Raw genomic sequence first — 24,883 nt, 5'->3', positions numbered from 1 at the left:
TCTCAGTCACTCTCAGAGGAAGTAAAAAGTACGTCTTTGAACACCAGAGGATGAAGAAACATTTGAACTTGGGTGTCTCACTTCCCAGACCATGGTTTGCTGTCCTCAGGCTATTTCACAGTATTAGAAAAAATAAATTTCATCTTCTCAATGAGCACATTTTAAAGCTAAGTCTTTTGTTCTGATCATCAGTTACAAATTTATCTTCAGAAGTTCCAAGGCTCTTCTTGAGATGGGCATCTTGTAAAAAACATACACACACAAGCTACTGCTTAAATTATCTTAACTCGCATCTGAGGACAATTGACCATTCAGATTCATATTTTGACTTATTAGTCCACAAAATGGTTGTTTCAGAATTATAGTTTTAGTTGTCTCACATGCAGCAGTTTAGCAGGTTTTGGTTTACTACATTGTGGACGTTGTAAAGGATCTTTTCCTTTTTAAATCAAAAATTATTGAAGTATGTCTTCTGCTGAACCCTCCCACCCAGACCTAGAGAGGTGTCTCTTCTGCTGACCCCTTGCCCAGCTAAGAAGGGTTTTATCATCAACAGGCAAACCAGCAGCCAAGAGTCCTCCCTGAACTCTTAAATCATAGACAAACAACCCAACATGCCAGAGCACTGGAGAGAGGAATAAGTCAAGACATTCACTCACAGCATGGGATGTGCAGAAGGGAGTGAGCTGACTCCAGAACCATGCTGTGAGAGATGGAAGGACCCAGGTGATCAGTCCAATCCCAATCATATAGTAACTGCCAGTATAGAGACTAATCATCTTGCCCCAACATCCTGGGAGTTCCACTTGCTATGAAGAGTTATGGAGCCCTTTCAACAACCAGAACCCCACACTGCACATAACACTGTAAGCAGTCAGTTCCTATAGAGGTGACTTCTTGCCCCACCTCCAAGTTAATGTGGAAGGTGGGGGCAGCTGGTGGTGATCTCCTCATCAGTTCCCACCCAAGGCTGGCCAGACCCTGGGTGAAAACCAATCAGGAGGGTCCTGGTTGTGGACATCATCCACATGCCAACCCTCATTCAGATCTGGGGGTTTAACCCCAGCACTTCAGTACAGCATTACAATGTAGACAACACAATCTTTCCAGCTACCAAATCGGTGAGCTAAGATGATTGATTTTATCTAGTTTAAATCAGTATGAAATTGACTAAATGACCTGGCAAATTTTGTCATTCAGCTTGAGAGAGAAAAACCCAGTGCAGTGTTTTGACAGCTGCTTCATTGCTTGTCCATTACTTAACAACTAAAATAGGGCAATTTGTGTATGACTGGGCAACATACAGACATTGTTTTAGAGCATCATTACGAGTCTGGTAAACAGGTCTAGACTAAGGATATAAGAGCAAACTCTCTGTAATTTTCTGTGTCAGTGCTTCAAGGGCTTATGATTGGCAGCATAACTGATTGTATTGACCAAAAGAGCTGTGGACATCTGGCTTTCTAGCCCTACAGATGAAAGACCATATGTTATTAAAAAACATCATGTGAGAGGGGAAAACATAGATATAGGATGAATACATGAGCAGGGGTCAAAGCTAACAGAAATCCAATCCTGTCACCATTGTTGGTCCAACAAGGGGTAAATGATGTAGGGCTGTTGGGCAATGCAGAATGTTGTTGACGTGTTGACCACCATCGAGTTAAGCTGACAGCTGAATATCTCTGAAAACCTCAGGGATCTCTCTGCTTCATCTTCCTTGATGATGAGAAGAACAGCTTACGTTATGAGAACCTACAGCTTACCAAAAATATCTCGTGGTCATACCTGCAGCTGCTTTGCCAAACCTCAGCTGAGTACAGTGTAACTGTTGAAAATCAAATTAGGGCATATTAGAGTTTTCACCATCAATCCCAGCTTTCCTGTGCTTACATTTCTGGAAACAATGCACCCATTCAAATTCATTGCAAGTGAGTTGTAAATGCACTAAAGCTCTCCATTCACACGTAATTTACTGTTTGCTGCCAGTTTTTCAAATGCTAATGTCAAAGTCGTGGTCATAAGCTTAAAATCATTTGCTTGTGCCATTCCTTATTTGAGCTCACAAAAAGTATATGAATTTTATACTCCCAGATTATAGTGTGAGCTGTTAAAACAGCAATACCTCTACTGGTTTAGGAAAAAAAAGAAGTTATTTCTAAATGTAAAATAGGAAATAAAGGTGCTGTTTTACATAACATCAAGTTCTACACAGTGGCATATCTTTCATTTCTATCAGTGATAACTGCAAAATAACATACACTGAAAATTGTGTACTAAAATTGTGCTCAAGAAATGATGGGTACATATTACAGATCTTTTCCTGAAGTCAGTATAATACATTTCAGAGACTAAACAAACAAAAATCACACAAAGTTGGCTGACATTTTGAAAGGTGCTAACTCAGCATACTGCTGCAAGTTTCTGCTGAACTGAGCACTTTTTATTCTTTGAAATAAACATCTGTGATTCAGTGTGATAGATTTTAATATAGTTAGACAATACAAGAAGATGTGTTTTAGAGAAGAATAGCAGTACAAATGAATGGGTCTTGCAAGCTCCACAATACTCACTTTTAAATTACATTAAATAATAGATTTATCTATAGATTACTCCTATCAACTAAGAATAATCTTTTGTAATATTAAGTGAAGCCAACAGAGCAGATAACAGGGTATTTTTCCCCAAAACATGGTATCAACCATTTTAAATTGGAATTTTTATTTAGTATACTAAACAACAGCATTTGTGTATGTCAGTGGTTTAAGGTGACCTGATGCGCTGAATTAAACGGTGCTAAGGCACAATCTATAGTACAGCCAAGTACACTACAAATCACAGAATCATTCACTTCTGTTGTTTGTTTTCACAGTCTCACCAGGTAAAGTTACTCAAAGCAATTCTAAACAAAAAAGAGGGGGAAAAAAAACTAAATTAATTCTGGAACTAGGAAAAGGATGTTATTCCCTGCCTCCCAAGATAATTAGCAAGTATGACCTCAAGCTGAACCACTGTCAATCTATTTTGGGATTTTAAGATTTTACTAATCAATTTAATTCCAGCCACCAGCTAAGTGTGGTCTTCTACAGTTCTTACCCCAGGTTTTGTACAGGATTTTACACAGTATGGGCCCCAAATCAGACAACTGCTTTGATTTCAGAGAGCACGGGCTGTGAGCAGAGCATACAGTCACTGCTCCCTGCAATCCCAGACCTAGCATCCTCAAGGCAGCATGAAAGTTCTCTTGCAAGTTACTTGCAAAAGACCATTGCATAACATTTAACTTCATGTTCAGGAATCATTTTGTCACTGGGCTCAGAAGATAAAGTGGATACAGATGTTCATTAGCAACAAAAACAAATGCAAACAAGGAAGCAATCCAAGAAGCTGCTAGCAACTGAAAAGTCTAAAACTGACCATCACATGTTGCAAAGTCACAAACATCTTTAGACCAGAAAAGAAATCTGACCCTTCCACCATCTATAGAAGTCCAAATGAGATTTTTTTAATCTTAGCCATACTTCAAAGGTAAGGCCATTTTATACAGAGCACATTTAAGCCTCAATGACCCAAGCATGCAGAAGAGTTTGCAACATTCCAGACAACCGTGATTTGCTCCTGTAAATCTTCTCATACAAACAGCTTTCCCTCCTACACCTTTTCCCAAAAATCTCCACTGACTGAGAGGCAGAGACTCACAGCCTGGCTTTGCCTATCTTATTTCTGGTGGCAACAGTAGGTAATAAGAAAGTTTCCCCCTGGGACCTTTTCCAGAGGTATTTACACTTCCAGCTTCCCAGTGGAGGAGGGAAACACAAAGAAGATCATCTGCAGGGAGCGACAGCTTCTGTTTGCCATGTCAAACATCCCAGGCTCTATCCCTGTCCTCTGGAGGGAATCATTCACACAGAGAAGATTAGCCAAAAGGATTAGCATGCAGCAGGATTATCCACACACACAGCTCACTCAACTAATAAACCAGCACCTTTACACATTTTTTTCCCTTTTAACCGCTCTGTTTCCAGACTTCTGATGCTCATCCCTTTTGAGCATCACCATGTTTCAGGAGAAGGTGAATACATAGTTGACAAAGACACGTTTGTGGCTAATCTAGCATGTCTGAGTCATTTCTCATCAGCCACAAGATGTCAGTGTTGCTGAATGTTATTATTCTTACCTGCAAAGAGGCATCTATAGATGTTGATGAGGGTGGCTGTCAACACTGGGCTTTATTCAATAAGTCTATCAAAAAAACCATAGAGATAACACACAGCCAAGGACAATCAAAATCTGCATGGCAAAGCACAATTTAGTGTTAAACACGAGTGAAAGCTGAGCTACGTGGTTACTGATGCCACCTTCTTCTTGCTTGTTAATCCTTCTGTCTTTTCACAAGTTTCAACTCATGCAACACTTAAGCTTGATAGACCTTGAATAGTGACCTCACTTAGAAAGGAGCAACCAGAGATGATACCAGAGCTGCTTCCTCACGAAGAAATTAGTCCATCTCACCAGAAATGAGGCCGTCCAAGAACACTGACTACCAATTGTCACCAGCTATGATACCGATACCTGAAAGCAAAGAGCAAGCTAATAGCCAACTCCTGCTTTTACTCTTGGTGTGTACTTCTACACCCCTCTGGCACTGGCAGCAAACTGTCCACATGGCTGCACCATGGAGATCTTTTTGTGCCCAGACTTGTTTCCTCCCTGTATCACTACTTCAACTGCATGAGCACGATTTTTGTAAGGCCAAACTACAAATCAGTTCACTGGACTATCTGGTTTTGAAACACCCTTTCCTTTTCCCAGCCCTTCCCAAAAGTCCAAGGTCAGGTGGAAGGGGAACTTTTGAACTGATATTGTTCTGGACTCAGCGTATTGTGGAACTGCACCTCGGATTTCCTCTGCAGACCGACTGACCTGGGTGTCAATTATTTTTCTGCTTCCTTCGTGGTTGCAGGAGATCTGCTTCACCAAACACTGATTTCACTTCCACTGCTAAGTATAGCAAACCAGGGGTACAATTAACATGAGAATTCCTGTTTACATATTTGCTGCCATTCATGTCCTCTGAACTTGTTTACTTTTGAAATCACAGGAAGCATGAGTTTGGTGGGAGTGGAGACAGGACTGCTCACTGTAAAAAAAAATAAGATGAATAGAGATAAATTTATACATGCTTGCAGTTATAAAAATATACAAGGGAAACATGGTTGGTTGAGCTGGGAAGTTAAGTAGATAGTTGTTTAATACATTTGAACCATCTATACTTTCTTATCAAAAATACAAAAGTATCTCTCAATAGCAAATACAAATATTTCAGTTATGGGGAGCATATTTAGGGGGAAAGGAAGATGTACCAGATTCTTACAATCATTCCCCAGATGCCTTCCTTGTTGCCCTTTTTCCCTCCAAAACACAACCCATTCTTTGAAAAATACTGCTACAGGTAAAGAAATAAAAATAAACCTCCAGGAAAGTCTTTGCTGTTTCCAAGTCTCCACTTGTGCTGAACACCTCAACAAGGAAAACGTACTCCCAGTTTAATAAAAAACATTCTTCATAAAGACAGCTGCTCCCTGTTCCATTAAACAGTCTTACTGGAGTGACCATAAATCCCTGTGTTTACCTCCATCCCACCTTTCAGTTGTGTTGAAGGCACCGTCTTCTCTGCCAGAATCAGAGATACTGTTTGCTTGGCATGTCCCCACCTCCCCCGTTAGTGACAGCAGGCACACACGGGCCAATACTCACAGTCTAAAGTGGGTGGTGTGCCTGGTGGGTGTGCAAAGGCATGGGCTGGCTCTCTGTCTCCACTGGCCCCCATTTGTCTGCACTTTCCAGCTGCCTGGAAATGTGGTAAATTCATGCCCAAAGTGGTAGTGCTGGCAGGAGTGTGGTGGAGAGATTCTGAGAAAAGCCTGATGGTTTCTGTTGAACTAGCTTGCTTTATTAAAAAGTTGCATTTGCTGGGGTCATCTCAGGATGAGAATGACTGCTGGGTTGGGTGGGGTTTTTTTTGTTTGTTTTTTCTTTTTTTCCTGGGGTCCCACTCAGTTAGGGATGTTTTCATGCAAATTCTAAAATTTCCAGATTACTTACCAAAACTACGCAGGCTTTACTTCTCTCTCAGGGATTTGGATGTTAGTTTTTAATGTAGCTCCTGGAAAAGTTAGAGAGGTGACTGAAACAGAGTTATTTGATCCAGCTCATACGTACGTAGCAGGCTAGCTTAGCTAAACAAGGTATTGTGCTTCAAATAACGAGAGCATGCGAAGAGGTAAAGGTTGGGACGGCATGGGAAAGGATTTCATCAGCTCAAAATTAATAAAGACAGGGATGGAAATACAAGACTCAGAAACTAGAAAGTGGAGGAGTATCTAATTTCAGGCACTCTAGTGTAAAGGTGAAATAGCCTCATTAATGTGCACTCGCATAAGCCAGTTCTGGCATCAGAGCCCAGCCCTTAGGCTGTGCCTTTTTCACCTGCTTTTGTTTTTCCTAACAAAACAGACATTTTGCTTGTGGGTGGTAGGTTGAGGCATAATACTAAGACACTTTTTTAAAATTTTTTTTCTTTTTTGAATGGGGACTTACACGGAGAAAAATACAGTTCTTATTTAAAATTATAAAAGGGCAAACTTCAGCTGTATTGCTTAATTCAGTTTCACATGCAATAACCTTTCAAATGGTGCTTGAAAGTCAAGTCAAATTTCAATATAAATGATATTGCCAGGTTAACATTAACGTATGAGACACTGCCCTTTATGTTTCACTATCATCCCTTCAAATGTGTTGAACAGTAATTTTAATAGAATCATAAAAATATTCCATTTCCTCTGTAGATTTAACCAATGCCAAGAGCAGTAAAATAGTTATGATTCTGTCTCATTTGTAAGGTTTGTGATTATTCTAACATCTCACGTTTTGCAGGTCTTGTGTACTTAGATCCTAAGCCTGTTACTTCTTCATTAGATATACCTTCCCAGTAAGAACTGTTCAAACTACTCTGTCCTTACTTCTAAGAAGGATGTGAGAATTAGAAACTACAAATGAAACAAAAATGAGAAGTATGGAAATATCCTGACACCAATGTGCTTCATAATTTGGCTTCAGTGAATATTCAGTACTGTGAATTAAACAAGGGCGCTGGAAAGTTGTTTAAATATGTATCAGATGTTGATGCATCGTTGGGTTTTAATGTGAGAAATTTAAGCCCGCAAAGCAATTTCTTGAGAAACATTCAAATGACAGAAAACAGTGGGGTGAGCAAAGATGCAATCTCAGCTTAAACTGCAGCCTTTCGACGCGTCTCTGTCACTGCAAGAGGGAGAACGTGTCACCACAAGAACCACAGGGGCAAAGAGGGTGCAGGAAGGCTGCAGGAGCATCGTCACCCTGCACCCTCAGAGATCAGCTCTGGTGGCCCCAGCACCCCACCAGCAATGCAACCACCTCGCTCTGGGACAGACAGCTGTGCAGAGGGATGGAAACTCACTCTGCCAACCCCACATATCATCTGCTCTGGAGGTAGCTGTGGGTTTTGAGCAGCTAACTCATTCATGCTTTCCTCACCTGATTTGAAAAAGAAATCACACTGTTCTGTTGTTTCTCAAAGAAAAATCTTGGTTTGGCCATAAATTAAATATTCCAGCTTTCCCTAGTGCTTCTGGAGCTTGAAATATGATGGGAGCATCATTTCAGGGACAGGAAAGGCATCTTGCTGCTGTTATGAACATTTGCCTAAACCTGGTCAAAGCTGTCACTTCATCTTACAGTTTCAGTAAACTCACCAAGGTTTCGAAGTGCAACTTCCAAAAAACCATGGAACTCTAACTCCAGTCCCAGTATCCAGGTGCACAACTGGAGTTTCTCAGGCTTCTTCTGTCAGATATTGTGAGCTGCCCTTGAAAAAATATGTTTACTAGGCATCAAGCCATATGTTTCACATACATTAAAGAGGAAGTTTTCCGTGGAAGACCACTGGCAGGTCATCTTATTTTTTCAAGTGCCTTACTACAGACACCAGCTGCATGATTTCTGTGTATCTCTGCTATGAACATATAAAGCACTATAAAACACTAAAGGCTCTGAAATAGAATATCATAATCATATTATCCTGGTGCCTTTTTGACACAGAAGTGTCTGGCTCCTTTCATATCTGTACAATAGATCTGATAATGCCTCTTTACAAGGCCATTGTGACCAAAAATGTAATAGTTTGGGGGAATTGTTAAGATACTGTAACAATGGAAAGAACAGAAGGAAGCCTAGGATGAGTTTAATAGCCCCATATTAGTTCCTAAACAAATCCAGAGGCCATACTTAAAAGCGGGACTAAAATACCTGTGATCATATCATCTGAGAGTTCAGCATGATGCAAAAGAATCAATGTAAAGCCAGGAATTTTTTAAAAAAATCTTTAATTATGGTATTTCTTCACCTTAAGCACTTGATTTACCTTTAGCATTCACACAGTACAGGCTTTTTTTCTTGTGCTCATACATTAGCTACGCAAGGCACCTTCTCTAAATTCACAGCATTTTGATCTAAACCAGACTGAATATTTTGAGATTATTTATTGAGTGCTTAATGATTGATTTATTTTCTAATTATGGACTAATATTTTAGTTTCTTAAGAATTTCCTTTAATGGTTTGCGAGGTAAGCAATGATATTGTAGAAGTCCATAGCTTTACATTAGCATTAGCTACATCCAACCTTACTCTGAGTTTATTTTTAGAGGAAAAAGACCTGAGACTTACACTGTAAGTATCAGTCAAGCCATGAGACTAATGTACAATAATCTGCATCATTCTTTTTTTTCAGAAGGCCACATGTATAATGTCACTAGGACATAATGCTCTGAGTCCAGAAAACACTTAAGTGTGTTTCTGAATTGGGGTCTGGATAACACATCAGTTATGGATATTTGCAAGTCACATTTCAATACCCAGCTTTTCAGGCTGTGTGTTTTTGTAGTTGCAACTTTCCACTTCCCCCGCACTGATTTAAGTGATGTTATTCTTGGCTAATAGTAATTGTGAGAAAATTGAATTCCATCTGTTTCCACCAAAAGCAGAAAATAGAATGTGAGAATCAATAGAAGACTGCACTTGTTATACACATTTGTCACAATCAGTGACTTTGCTAAGGAAACATGTCCACAGGTACGGTTTGAAAAATAAATAGCAACTCACAGCATCTGATCACCAGCTGGCTTGTTTAAAAGTCAGAGGCTCTTCTGACAGCTACAGACCATGGACTTTCAGACACTGCGTGACTCGTTCAAGGAGAAAGGCATCTTTCACCCTACAAATGGATGGGTGGCAATTTTAACAAAAGAACTGGCTGTGCATTCACCATCAAAGTTTTGGGTTTACATCTGGTAATTTCTCCATCTTAGATGATCGCTTTCTCATACCTGTGCTGACTACTCCATATCCCTTGTAATTTCATATGTAGTTACTGTGCATCACCATCAATTTCTCTATGACTAATATCAGCATCACCGAAGGTTTTCTCCCTAGTTAGCGCTGTCAGAATTGAAATCTCTGTGGCTCCCCTTGGCTGAGCTGTCTCATTCGTGGTCATGACCAAGCCACAAAGAAGCAAGCATACAGCACTTTAATAAGTCCTAGCAAGCCTGTTCTTCATGCACAGGCACAACACCACTCTTCAAGTCTATACTCTACCCACCTAGTAGGACATACCAGCATTTTATCTGCCTGTTTTTATCACAATCATAAGCTGGTTGGATCATTTGAGGAGTCCTTGAGCAAGAACTGCTAGATTCCTTCCCAGAGCATGGTGTGTTTAATGTGTTCTGTATCATAATTTGCAACACCTTTGCCTAATTTGCTACAGTCTCTGGGTAATGCAGCTTATTTTTGCAGATGGTGCTCTGATACAGTCAGTGCCAGCTCACTTTTTTTTGCTGAGTCAGTTTAGTGGTGGCAGGACAGCATCTCCTCCAGGCACCGTCTCCCAACCCAAATGGACAGCACACCCTTTGCAGCATGTACCATCCCCAAATAAAGCACAGCTCTGGTGTGCAGGAAGGTAGGACTCATCTTTCCATCAGACTGGTTGCTCTGTAGCTTGGGATCTCCTCAGCACTGTGCAAAGCTCACCTTCAGGTTGGCAGCAAAAGATGAAGCTGGGTTCACTTGCACCCAATGCCACCAGGAGGAAGATCAAGGCCACCTAGTCACATTAGCCAAGAGTTCCTTCTAGGAATAACAGGCATAGCTAATACATTTAAAAGGTGATTTGTGAGTTCCTCAGTCCTTTTGAGACTAACAATCCAGTAACTAGAATGGTTTTCATAAAACGTGGACGCTCACCTTTAAAAGCTCAAGTGCCTTGAGCTTCAAAGTTAATGCTTTCTTTGCCAAAATGCATAGAAAAAAGGTGTGTTTGACTGCCGTACAGCAACGGTAAAAAGAAAAGTCATTAAAAAGGAGCACTGTTGGATGAATAATGCCATTATGTTAGCTAACAGTATGCCTTCATCTGGAACCGTCATACCTGGGCTTGCATTTTAGCAGCGTGTACATGCAGTAAAACCTGGAAAGACCAAAGTGTTTAATTACAATGTTCAGCAGCCTAAAAGGACTCCCATAGGCAGAGGGATTTAAGGCCATGTAACAACACTCAATTTTGAGGGAAGCGTGTGAAAGGTGACAGAACAGAGGTGTGTAACACAAAGAACAACTTGGGGAAACCAGAATAAAATTGGGTGTTTAGTTTTTCCTAGAGGTTTCCTTATAGGTCAATACAGTTTTAACATAAAAAAAAAATTAAATTACTCAAAGAAATATTTTCTACAGTGCCTAACTGGTATGATAATGTTGGAGGAAACAAGGAGTCGACAGCTTTAAAAGAGGGAAGACACTTAAAATTATATCTGCAATTATCCTAACTGAAATAAACCATATGGAGATCGATCTGTAGCAGGGTACAGAACAAAAGCCAGCCGCTCAACTCCAGGCTCCATATGATATGGTTTTATCATATTAGCTGGAAGTGACAAGCTCTTACAACGCTGTCATAATAAGCCATGAGTACCCTTCCATGGTCCAGTGAGTGCCATACGCAAAGCAAACAAGTTTTTCCAAGTCTAACTTTTCAAAATTCAGGGTTTCTAGAAATGTTAGTAACGTATACCCAAGTATAATATTTATGGAGGTTACAGAGAGAACTGCAGGTATTATTCCTCTCCCAGTCAACACAGAGTGTCTCCCTGCCTTTTCCAGCAGGAAATGGCCAGCTTGGGAACAGGGACAGCATGTGGCTCCAGTCAAACTGAACGTAGTGGGAAATGGAAAATGCTGAATGGGGCAAAAGTTCATGAGTTTGGTGCCAGTAATCGGATACTTCTAAGCTTGTTTGGGCTTTGTTGGCTTTTTTTTTAAGGAAAAAAAAAAACTCACAGTGAAATAAATCATATCTGGGAGGAAAAAGAAGCTCTTCGAGGATGAAAGCATGAGTCAACTGAAGAGCCAAGATCTGAAGGTACAAGCTGTGGCAGGCCCATATCCATCATTAATCAGGCAGCTAGAGGGATGTACCGTCCTGACCAGCTGGTTATCTGCTTCCTGTCTGCAGAGGCAAGATGTCCCAGCCACATGTGTCCCAGCACAGGCTGAACTCTAGACCAAACCCCACCACAATGATAGCTAACATCTATCTTGAGAACAGCAGCTGAACCCAGGACATCTCAGTCTGAACACGTGAACCTCTACAGCCAGACGGGGAGGTAAATGTCACAGCAGGGCTCAAACATCCTCTGGATCTTAGGCACAGAAGAGAAACCTAATACACATATATAGCTATATGCATGCATATAGATCCCAAGCAGTGAATTACACCCCAAATATTTATTAAAATATTAAAACCATCTGGGGTTTAAAGATTTGGTGTCTATTCTTCCTACATGTCTTCCTGAGTTTTGAATCTTTCAGGTGCACCCAGGTCTTATTTCTGGGTCACTCCTCATGACTGGAAAGAACAGAAGCCAGCCTGATTTTTAGAAACATTTTCATTAAATGAGCTGCTCATAGGAACTAAAGTTTCAAGAATGAAAAACTTTCATATTCATAATTAGAATAATTTCTTAGTATTGCTTCATTAGATTAAGCTTTTTTAATCACTTTGACACTGTCAAACACAGTTTTCAGTGCAGCTTGCTAGAGACCCAGTTTGTGCAAATCCACTACCCTGGCTGTTAGACTTTCTGCCATTTCCCCACAAACACAAACCTTCTCATCCACTGAAGGTTTAGCAAGGCTGTGTCCTCTGTTTCATTTCTGTGAAAGCCCAAAAGAAGATAACTACAGGAAAGAAATACACATCTTCATCGTATCTGTCTCTAGTATACACATGCCCACCCCCACCCCTCGTATCGTATCTTTTTATCCAGAAGTAAAAACAGGTTCCCCCTCTCTGTGCAGCTAAAGCTTGATTCTTTTTTTACTGCCATCTGCTTCCAGTTGCCTGGTTTCCCAGTCCAGTTTGCAGAGTTGTTTAGCCCTTCTGACTGCAGGCAGGTGAGTTCCCAGCATCTGCAGCAGCAAAGCTCCTATGCTCTGGTTGTGGATTGTGTATGAGTGTGTCATTAGGGTGTTGAGAGTGCCCTGCTAGTAAAGAAAAAGACTTATATTGACCCATAAGCATCCAGAGGAGACACTAGAGAAAGAGAGATAATGAGAGATTAAATTATATACATGCAACTAAATGATGTATATATGTTGATATTAAAAACATTCTGAAATAGAAGTGTACTGGTTCATAAGGTACACAAAAACAGTTTTATTTTGTCCCAGTAAAGGTGGGTACTAACTTGGCATCCATGACAGCCATGCTCCAGTGTCTCAAGCTGAATTAATTGAAAGGCTGCACTTTAGAAACTTCAATGATAAAAATATTATCACCACCAGAAGCAATGCAGTGGGATGGTTGATAGACCACACTGCTACATCAAACAAGACCAGGAAAGACAAATGAAAGTGCTCCAAGAGGCTGAGTATTCTTAACTATTATGAGACAGGCTGCTGGTGTAGATAGGTGAGGGTTTGGCACTCAGGATCTTTCAAAAGCTTCATGGAACAGCTTGCACTTGCAAACTGTTGTCAGCAGTGGCTGCCCACCATGGAGAGCTGCACAGACTTTGCGTGACGTGGATCTGCTTGCACGAGAAGCCCTGCTTGCTCTGGGAAACCCCTTCTAAGGGGCACTCTGCTGCTTGTCTCTTCTTCACCAAATGTAATGGAAACAGTTCACAAAGCTAACACTAATACTGAATTTGAGATGTATATAAACAAGAACAAAACAATGTTCAGCACATCTCCGAAGGCTGGTGCTGCAACGTGTGGGTGAGTGTCCTGAGCAAGGCTGCTCTGTCTTTGAGTAATTTGTGAAGAATAAAACTAGTTCCAGCTCGTTCTTGCAAAAGCATCTCAGCACACAGCTTAGCCACAAACATTTCCCGTACTGTGATTTTTATCAGCTGAGCAATCTGCAGAAGTCCCTGAATTTCAAGGGGAAAATGTGGCAGACTGTTTGCTAAATGCAAGTTACTAAAAGTGGTAAACGACTTTTTTTTACTACCTCTCCCTGATACATGCAGCTGAACACACAAATCACTGAGTTCACTGGAAGTCTGGAAAAACTCACAATTCCGGAGTTAATCATTAATATTGTGGGGCTACAAGGAGGTATTTTTAAGATTGCCACAGCATGTGGGAAATTCCCATGTGCATTCCCTGCAGGTTTTCAAGAAATAGCCTTTTCTATTTGCCTCAGATGTTTTTGTAATTGTTTACATAAACTGAATATGAAGTATCAAGGTCAGATATTTTCCAGAAAGCCAAGGAAAACAATTTACCATTCTGTTGTATGAGAAAACATGAGAACAATTCCAGCATTAGCCAACTTCCTTCTCTTTTTCTTGCTTTATGTGGTATTACACTACATGGCAGAAAACACTGAAACTCTGCTTACTTAAATGAGTGTGCAATCTGTTGCATTCATGAATCCCGAACTGAGAGAGGTGGCAACAAGTTTAAGCTCACATATTGAAAGCAAGGCTATTACCCTTCATTTTATTTTCCAGATACCCAGCACAAGCCGCAGTATCTGCTCAATTCCCAGAAAAACCTCTGGGAACCTAAAAAATGCTATTCATGCATTTACAATTGCTTACTTTTGGAGGGATCCCTGTCTCCCAGTTAGCATTACCAGTGGAGAGGACTGCCAACAGCAAACTTTTTTTTTTTTTTTCTCTCAAATAAAGGAAGTTCCTACCAAAATACCAAAGTTCCTACCAAAACCATTATCTGCTGACATATTTCCCAAAAAAAAACTTCACTCAGATGATGATGTTTGGGCTGCCTAACCTCAGGGGCTTTGGAGTCTTTTTGGGGGAGCTATGTAACTGGAAAAGTCATCTAGTCCTTCAGCTGCTTTGGGAAGAGAAACCCTTTTCCATCCTAAATGTACTCCACTGGGATAGAAATCTACTGTAAGGCAACCTGGTTGTGACCCTTAGTGGGTGTTTTGCCACCATGGTGGAGGTTTCAGGAGTAAAGTAGCATAATGCAAGCCAAAAATAACAATATTTCTTTCAGGAGGGGAAAATCCTGTTGATAAACACCCTTAATACATCCCAAATTTTGTAGGGCTGGTGCCCTTGACCTACTCTCTTGCTCAGAGGCTCACACAAGTGCACTTCTGTAGATGCACTGCCTAAGAAGTTTCAGCTGACACAGGCAGCTGGAGACCAACACAGATCAGTTAAAAGTATTTCTAAGATTCAGACATATTTCAGAGCAGTGCCACTATATTTTTATCATCTTCTTTTCACCTCCTCTTCCCATTTAAAATTTAGCACTCTTGAGGGTACCTGAGTTCAGCAAAAATGTTGAAGATCCTCTAGTCTGTACTGCCTATCCAAACACAAGATTGGGCATTTACCAGAGGCTGTTTTAACAAAGGCTTTTGAAAATCCTTGTTTCAATGAGCAACACACCCCTTAAACACAAATATCAGGATGAGAAAACGCAGCCACTGAAACGTAGGTTTGGGCCAATGCTTTCAGGAAGGACACAGATCAATTAATCTGAGTACGGAAGAAAACAACAAAAGTGAGGGAAGGTTTAAAACCTATAAATTATGAGGAAAGATTAAAAGGATGGGATTTGTTTAGTCTAGAAAGGAGCAAACTAAAAGGAATCATGATAGCAGTCTCCAAACAGATGGACATGTAGCTGTACGAGGAAGGAAATTGCCATCCCCTGTGCTTCCTAGGAGCCTGGGAAGAAGCAACGGTGTCACACCAGCCTTGAGGGGTACATGAGCAGTAGGAAAGCAGTTTCTAACATTCAGCAGCAGTAAGCCCTGAAAGCATTTCCTAGGGAGGCTGCAGGATCTCTGTCACTGGAGGGTTTTGAAAATGTGTGAGGCAAACATGTCAAGAGTAGTTACTGTGAAGCTGATCCCACCTGGGTGAGGAGATGGACCAAGCTCCTGAAAGCTCTTCCAGCCCTATTTTCAATTATTCTGTTCTTTTCTTAAGCTGTGTGGAGTGGTGTGTAATTGCTTGTCACAACCCATTTGTAAAAAGCAATTGTCTTACAAAATTCTAGTAGGATACCCTGAGATGGCACATTAGAATCAAACACTGAATCTTACCTCATTTCTTTACATGACTGCCTTGACACTACAGACTCCTTTGTCCAGTCCTGGTTTTCCTCTGGCTGCCACAGGTTGGCTCCAAGATTTTTAAGGTAAAGGTAAAAAATAAGTCTTTGTCTCAATGAATAATTAAAAACAAAACTCCAGATGTATTTAGAAAAAGAAAATGTGGCTAAGCAATACTGTAATTGATAGTAAAACATTAGGAAGGAAAGGCACACAAACTAGGATATATCCTCCAGTCATATGCTGCACTCTAAGATAAGCAAACAGACAAATGAATTCGGCAATTTGTTTTTGACGTGCCAAAAACTTCTCTGTAAAGAATATGAGTATACTGTTCATACATACTCCCAGCATTCTCAGTAATTTAGGTCCAAAGCTACTAAGGTATGGAAGTTTTTAACTCTATTCCATTGGGAAGCAGGTAGCTAAGCACTGCAGAGCTGAACCTGGATTTATATATCAAGTCAGATGTTAGCCTGAAGAGCCTTCCCGAGGTTGGCTGGCCATAACAGGGTCCACTTAAGGACTGCAAGTCTTGTTTGCTCACAGTTGTGTTCATAAAGATGTTCTCTGAGCATGCTTTACCTAAGAGCAAACATCCACCCCATAGCTCGACATTTCATGCAGGCCTGGAGCACTTGGTAAAAGGTCAGAAAACCACAACAAAAACATTTCAGAATGTTTTTCATTACTTCCTCCCACCAAAAAATGTTCCTCCTCTGTTTTTGAGGCTGTGATCTTTTCAGAAACTTGCACAGACTAAAATCATTCTTATTCCAGATCCACAGGTCTGTTTTGTTTTGTTTTGTTTTGTTTTGTTTTGTTTTTAAATCACCTCATTCATTTTTCAGGAATTCAGCTGGCAATCCAGATAGTTTATTTTTGAGTTAATAAGTTATTGTACAATGTCTGCTAAAAACATCTGAGACAGACATGCTGTTGTTTGGGTTGATTGTTTGAATTATGACCCCTTTCCTTTCTTTTTTAAGAGTTTTGCTGCTTAAAAAACTCCACTTGGATTTCTTGCAATTGTTTGAACACGTGCTGTGTACTGCAGACACTGCTATCATTTACAGGCTTTGGAAGATTGAGCAATCATTCCTAGCCTTTGAAGCTCACCACTTTAAAATCTACCTTCCAAATTAGAATCATAGCATCATAGAATCCTTTAGGTTGGAAGGGACCTCCAAGATCATCAAGTCCAACCATTGAGCTTTTTTCAATATTCTGGTTTCCTATGCTACCTTTATAAGCTTCTCTCCCTGACCCACACAAATCCAATGCCTACCTTCATTTCATCATCAATTAAATGCAGTTGATGAAATGTGGTGCCTGTCCCTCCCCTCAGTCACAGAAATCATCCTGGTGGACCCCTGCAGTGCAAAAGCAGATGGGGAAAAGAAGAGTTTCTCCAAGCTGTAACACACAACATTCTCCACCACCATATCTATATGCCATGGCACCTCCAGAAGCAACTCATCTAGTAGAAAACTTTGAATGGTGCCACAAAGGTTTCTGAAGGAGAGTACTTTCATTGCAAGGAGATGGAGATAAACAGGTGGAAATGTTGTTTGTCATGCTGATTGTCTGCTCAGTGTCAACTCCACGTGGAAGTCTCTTGTGAAGCTCCATCTCAGCCATCCTGCACAAAAACTGATCTTCCAGTGTATTTTTTACCTTGGTGCAGCCCGTCATGGTGGGACTCTTTCTCAGCCTGAGTGATGACACAGGATCACGTTTAGCCATCCATAACTTCAGTGTCACCTGTGAAGCCATGTGTGTTCCTGCTGTTTTAAGTGAACTGCTTTAAACTTTTCATTAAAAAAAAAATAAATCACAATATCAGAATAATGATGGGAATATTTTAAATTAATGAAAGGATACATTCTGATCATAACTTATTAACTTTAGAGTGAAAAGTGCTACTATCCAATAACCCTAATTACAAGCAATAACTTTTTTCTCCTTGGAACAGAAAATTTCAATTCACTGAAAATTCAAAGCAATTTAACAACAAGACTGACAGCAGGAACACCAGATGAGCCACATCTATTCAGACAACATAAAGCAGTGCTTGCTTTACAACAGTGTTTTGTGACTGAGCAACTGGGAAAACTCTGCAGGACTGTTTTTTTGAAGGAAAAGACAGATATACATAAATATGTTTGGGCATGACAAGCTGACGGCGAACGCAACAGCAACTCAATTATCTGCTTTCAAAAGACAGCATGGAAGGCACGTTTCTTTATTCATGTGATGCCATTAAAAATGAATAAACAAACAAAGTGAAAAAGGCACGTGGGCTGCAGTATTCTCCCACCGAGAAACACTCAGTTCTAGAGAGACCTTCTGCAAGGGCAGGAGTCCCCCAGGCTCTGCTGCAGAGGACACAGCCCCGTGCTGCTGGGAGAAGCACTTCCACAGAATAATTAGACAACAAAACCAACTGTGAAAAGCTTTGGGAGTCCGAGTCCTCCAGACTCATCCTTCACAGTAAATAAAGGGTGATTGCCTTCGTATGAAAACAACCTTCCCCTCCACATCAGAGAATGGAAAAGGGAATTACAGAAACCTCCAAAGTCGCACAGCTCTCCCGGCACGGTGGTGTGGCAAGGCGAGCCTGGAGGATGATGAGAGAGTAATTACTCTCTGCAATAGTTCCTCCTTGTGTCGCTTTGCTCTAAGGATGCTCTACGGATTGCTCTCCTCATAGTTCCCAGAGCAAATTACCTCCTGAAGCCTGTGAGCCATCTCATCAGACAGTTTTGGGATATCCTGGAACAAAGTGACTCAAGGCTGAGGACCGCTAGGAACCTGGAGACGAGCTATTTGGGATGTGTGTAAGTCTTCATGTGCATATTGCACAACAAGTGTCAAAAAGTTTCACAGGCAAACACAGAACAGCCTTAAAATAAGAACAAAAAAAAAGCACAAAGAAATGCTTTACTGTTTCTTCTCAGTTAGGATGAGAGGAGAGAGCTCTTCGTGTCCCTGCTGATACATCAAGGACCCTCACTTTTCCCACTGCACTCCAGCCACCTCCCCATCTTGCATCAAACCAAGGAGGACCAGCTGACATTTCCTCTGAGACCACAAATATGATACCAAGCATAGCAAGCAGAATCTCAGACCATTATGGAACCAGATTTTGCAATCGTTTTTTCTCCACTTCCTCCCTTGAAATTAAAGCCTTGTGTGTCAGTGTCACACTACTGCAGCCAGAAGCCCTCTCCTCCTCCAGCCGTTTCTTCTGCTCTGAGCTGACACCACGGCTCCTTGCCATCAAGAACCCAGCTCCCAACAGCAATAGATCTGAACATTGGAAGGGGAAGTTGTTTTTTTTTTTTTTTTCTCCATGTATACCCAGTGCTAGACAGCAGAAGAATTCAATCCATAACACAAGAGGCTTTTTTCTACAGATTTTTCTGGGAATATGGCAGAGTTATTGATTTCCTCTGTTTCCTGGAGGGCTGATTTCCTGTGATGAGTTCGAAAGCAAATTTAGAAAACGTAGTTGGCTGGGTATTTTGTTGTGTAAAACATGGAATACTCTTGTGTTTGGGAAAGGGAGCTCAGGGGGTTTTGACGCAGATTTCAGCCTAAGTAATGTCAGTCTTTAAAAAAAATTAGTCTGTCCACAGTAGTTGGGATTAATTAGTCTTATTTTCTCAGGCTTTTTTCTTAGATTAATAGACTGCTAAGAGAAAAGAGCACAAAGGTGCTCATACCACCTCATTCCATGCCCTTTAAGCATCCTTGATGGTTAGTCTTCCTAGAGTCCGTCCTGTAGCCAAAAGTGACACCCACCTTTAAAAGGGCAGTGCAGAGCCCATTGCTGTCAGCCCATGGCAGTCAGCTCCCCCTGGGCAGTGCAGTGGAACCCTGAACCACCTTTTTAGATGTTGGACCAGAGATCTTGCTTTTGGAAAGTTAATGTTAGATGACATGAGAATAAAGGATGTTTTTACTGCAGATGGAGCCTGAGCTCCTATCCAACTGCATTCTCTACTCTTACCCTCTCCTATTTGACACATGACATCTTGTACTTAGTCCTGCTGTGCCTCTGGCCCCTCCATTGGTGTGAGAAGAATCCCAGTATCTGCTGGAACATAAACTGGAAACCAGGGTTGGGAAAAAAAATTGCTGTCCCAGACAACTCTCAGAAATTAAAAAAAAAAATAAAATAACAAAAACAAAGCCAAATAAACTTAATCCACAAAGGTCAACATGTTGCAATGTGGAAAGGCTAGCAAACCAAGAATACACAAAACTCAGACTCGTCAGTCACGGTACTTCATGACTATGTTTTTGAGATATTTCAGTGAAATACCAATCTTTCATTTATTTTTGTTTCCAGAAGGCATGTGGCAATTTCAGAATAGCAACTTTGAAATGTCTCTGTCTTTCAAACAGCCCAATCTGCTGAAGCTCAGCTTTTCCTGCCAGTACTTCCCACTTCAAACAATTGGTGGGTCCAGAGGAAATAATATGTAGGTTAAAAAAAAAAAAAAGTTTAGAGAAGATTCTGACCAATTCTGATAACCTTGCAGAGCACCCTTCAGCATGCATATAAGCTACATCAGTCGAGTGCAAATGTTCCCTTGGTTGCTTCCCACAGCTTCCAAAATGACACATATCAAATGGCTGTTGGTCTGGCCAGCCTGCCGGGAACTCAGGCAGATGACTTTGGGGCCCTTGCACCCCTGGTGAGTTCAGATAAATCACACAATAAAATAACCAGGCTGGTTATGTTTCCATTTAGTTTTTCTCAAAATACTGAGTATACAGAAAGCTGGTAGTTAAGATGATGGCTTGAGAGAACAAGTGAATCTTCTTGAACCATGGTTAGATTTTCTGAAAGACACAGGCACTGGTAGATATTAGTCTAAAGTATTTTTACTGTCCCTCCTTTGCATGACAAGATTTTCTTAAAAAGCATTAGCTTCAAAAAACAAGCATTTATGTTCATGTTCACTCCTCTGCATGCTCCACCTGATGCTTCCTCAGACCCCTCTGGCAGTTCTGTCCTCCTAGTTGCTAGCATGTGGCTGAGCACATTTCTGCTTTGAAGGGAAATACCTCCCTCCCAGCTGCTGCCAAAACTAAAACCAGCTCCTGATACTAATTTAAGTTCTTGGAAGAGTGCATTATTCCTATTTGCACCTGATTGTCATGATGGAAAAGTATTCCAAAATAATACAAGAGGCACAGATACAGATCTTAAGCAAACCTATTGACATGACAAAAGCTCTATCTTGACTCCAGGCTACCAATGGGTAGGAGCTGACATCCTGAAATCATCCTCATGAAGGTTAAGGGTGCAAGATTATAGCTCAGCCTGGGTGGCAAAAAAAGTTCAGGCATTTGTGCACCTCGAGCTCATCTCCAAGGAGCGGATGCTCTGCTGTGGAACAGACAGGGGGCTGGGCTCTCTGCACCCCCACCTGAAGCCTGCCTGTAAGCCTGTGTTTATCTTCAGGCATAAAGATTTTTAAAATGCTTTCATTGGCTTGCACTGGGAGGTAGACGGCAGGATTAATAGCTGTTCTTCAAAGCTATAAACTGCATGGTGTGTTTGCTCAGACTTTGAGCCATGAGTTACTGCTGTAATTAAATCCAGAAGGAGAGACCATAATAACATTCTGACTTGATTTCCAGTGGCAGAGCATTGATTAAGAAAGCTACATAATAAATGAGAGGCATTTCAGAATCACACTGTTGATGTTATCTGTAATTTTTTTATAATTAGAAAAGCCTAAAGAAAATTGTATATTATAATTACATGCATTATTAATCCTACTCAGTTATAATAAGAGTTCTTCTATGATTACAGGTTGCAGCAACCTTTTTGTAATTTTTTTTTTTAAGAGGTCCAGTGATTTGGTTTACAAAAGCCCTTGTAAACAAAAAATAAATTGTACCATATTATTTCAAACTCACGCAACACCAGAGAAAGTTCAAACTGATGACTCAAAAATCCAAAAGGGAACAGTTAGGGGCAATTGTTTTCCTGTTTCAAGTCTGCGGCACTATGAAAAGAACATTCATATACATATATATAGAGAGAGAGCTATCTTTTTATACAGTCCTTTATACAGAAGTCTTGAATAATTGAATGTGAAAGGAGATAAGTAGGTTACTTAATGATTAAACCCCAACAATTTATAGTTCACTCAGCTCCTTTTTAGTAAAGTGACCCGAGCACAGGGTTTTGTTCTTGAATAAAATTGTATCCGAACGTTCTGTATGACTATTTAGTATATAATATCTTTTCAACACTCTTAAGTAAGAAGGGAATTAGCAGAAGATACACAGAGACTTAATTCACTGAGAAAAGTGACTGCAAGACAAAGTTCTGTGTTCTCAGAGAAGGCAGACAGTCTCCTGTCAGGTTAGTTCAGACAACCTCTCACGCACATTGGTGAGTGGTTCCTCTTACAAGCAGTCCCATTGGATTAAGGATTGAGTTCTCATATGAACACGTGGTCAGCAAAGTGAGTAAATGTTTAATCATTAGGACTAAATTTCTTCAGGTCTGACTTAGCCCAATTCATTTTGCTTGATGTAACAGATAAAGCCCAGGCACCACTATTCTTTTTGCAGTTCTCCATGCCAATATTTTAGGGAGATATTTGAAGGCTCATTTTTAGAGGTACCAAAAATCACTATAACATGAAAATGAACTGTAAATTAATAGCTAAGTTACATCTTTCATCACCTGTTTTAATTCACAGCTTACTTAAGAGTACAAAACCAATAGGATAAATGGCAAGATGCATTGAAAACCCTTTAAGTGCTTGAGGGGTGGCACAGTATCTCTAAAGCTTCATGGGCTCACATCAGACAGCAGGCAGAGCTGGTACATTACTTGAGCTGAATTGTTTGACACATGTTTGGGTGAACTTCAACATATCTGCTAATGTCTGATTCACATTTTAAGTAAGTTGATGAATAAACTCAATAGCCATAAAGAAACAAGAAAGCTTTTACCAAATAGTAAAGCCAAAGCAAAGTACCTTCATAACCCTCATGAACAGAGAGATAATAGCAGCCACTTGTAGTTAACCACAGACCTATCCGGAAACATAAACCACAAGAATATGAAGCTGCCAGAGCATGGAAGTGGGGAATTGCAAACACAAGTAGGCAATTCTCTCATTTCTGACCCTGCATCATCAGTAATCACCCATCCTCAGCAAGAACAACTATCATGCAGAATGGATCCCAAGATCACTTCTTCCCAGAACTGAACTCTGCGTGCCAAGACCACCAACATCACACGACCACCCAACACCAGCCTCTGCCAGCCAGAACCATACAACTCCCATTTGGCTGGTGGAAATAAAGCTACATCAATGCCTGGTAAAGACTATTTGGAGAATTGTTAAAAGGAGGTTCTGAACACGTTCCAGTCACTGAGTGTTGATTCTGGCAGGCACAAACTGAGTCATGCGTGGTCCCACACTGAGCCACTGCACTGCAGTCTGGGGCTCCCTCCAGATGGTTCCAGCTGCCTCTGAATGGAGCCCAGCTGGTTAATGTTTCCTTGCCTTGCCTACATGCAGATAGAACCGTTTGCATCATGCTCACTTTGATGGCAAGCGGTTTTGCTTCATTCACTTTAGGCTCAGTAAAGGGTGTTTTTTAGCTGGAGTCAAAAGGGTTATTCTGGTAGATTATGGAAATAATTTGCAGGTTTGTCTGTGATTTAAAAGTTTGATCCAATCTTGACTGAACTCTGTTAAGAGAGATGCCAATTCCCCCAGTGGTGCCGTCACATTAAACGCATGAGTTGCCTTGCTCACTTCTTAGTTGCATGTTGCCATGACACATTCTGACTGCCAGTGGGCTTTGATTTCAAGACCTCTGGAGGGATTCCAAACTAAAGGAGCATTAGTTACCATCTGAATTTTTTTCTTCATCGACTTTACGTATTTCAACATATTTACCTCCAGGAACAGACTCTTCTGGCTCTAATTCTTGTAGGCAAGAGATTTCCTTCATTAATTTTTGCAATTATTGATAGTTAAAAAGAATGAGGAAGCAATAAGAAGGAGCAATCTTCTTGCTCCCCAACTGCCCAGGATTACATCAAAACAGAGGTTCACCTAGCTGAACAACACTGTTTAGACTGTAAATTTGCACTGTGTTGTATCATACCTTGGGAATTTCACTGCCAAATCTTATCCCTTGACTTTTATCTTTATTATAAATTGAAGATATCTTCCACTAAGGAGGGCATTTCAGTTTTTCCCTCTACTGTGTGAAGAATTTACCTTTTTCTGACCTTCCAAATCCCACTGTATAAAAACTCCCTTTACAGAGGATTTCTCCATCCAAGAATTTTGAAGCACAGGAGTTCTTGATGAAATAACTAGGATAACCCAATTCACCTAACCAGATTTAAATGCCAACTGATGAGCAATCAGTCAGATTTGCTTCCTTAATTAATAGATTCTATTAATATTACTACTAAGAAATTACCAATTTCTTAATACATTATTGAAAATGTTAAATATTAATATTTTTCATACTCATACACAAACAGATCAGCTATCTCATGCCCTAAAGTAATTCTTAATCCCCTTTGACAGTCAGGTCAAGCCACACAGCATCTGGAGTGTAGACGTTCATTTTTGGCCAGATTCATGCTCAGTGAACCTGGATTTGCATATTTGAACTGTAAGACTTAGAAAACCAGGCCTGTTATGAGAATGAAGAATAACACAGTAACAGTTCATTTCAACAGGAAGAAACGGCTTCTTGAAGTGTTATCATTAAAATGATATAAAAATAACCTCAGATTACCTTACCTGTGTTAAGGAATGTGCTTTGCTGGTACCCTAAACATGGAAGTGCAATATAAATTGTGTACATTTTCTTTTTCCACTATCTGCTTTCTCTGCCATAAAAAGAGTCTCAGATTGCTAAAGTAAATTGATTCTATGTGCCAACACCCCCACAAAATTAGTGATTCTACTAGTAGATGCTCTTCCCCTTTATAGAAACCCATATCATTTACTGCACTGGGAATAAGTCTGATGGGTGATTCAAGACCATCTTATATAGTGCACAAGCAATTATTGCTTGAACAAGAACTCGTTTCATACAAAGCTGTATTTATCCTTAGTTTGAAATGACACTGCTTCAAATTATCCAAGTGACTCTATAGAGACTGT

This window comes from Merops nubicus, unplaced genomic scaffold (assembly GCF_000691845.1).
Source record: "Merops nubicus isolate BGI_N331 unplaced genomic scaffold, ASM69184v1 scaffold6552, whole genome shotgun sequence".
NCBI lineage: Eukaryota > Metazoa > Chordata > Aves > Coraciiformes > Meropidae > Merops > Merops nubicus.
The sequence above is the reverse complement of the archived record's forward strand: the minus strand, read 5'-3'. Positions refer to the sequence as shown.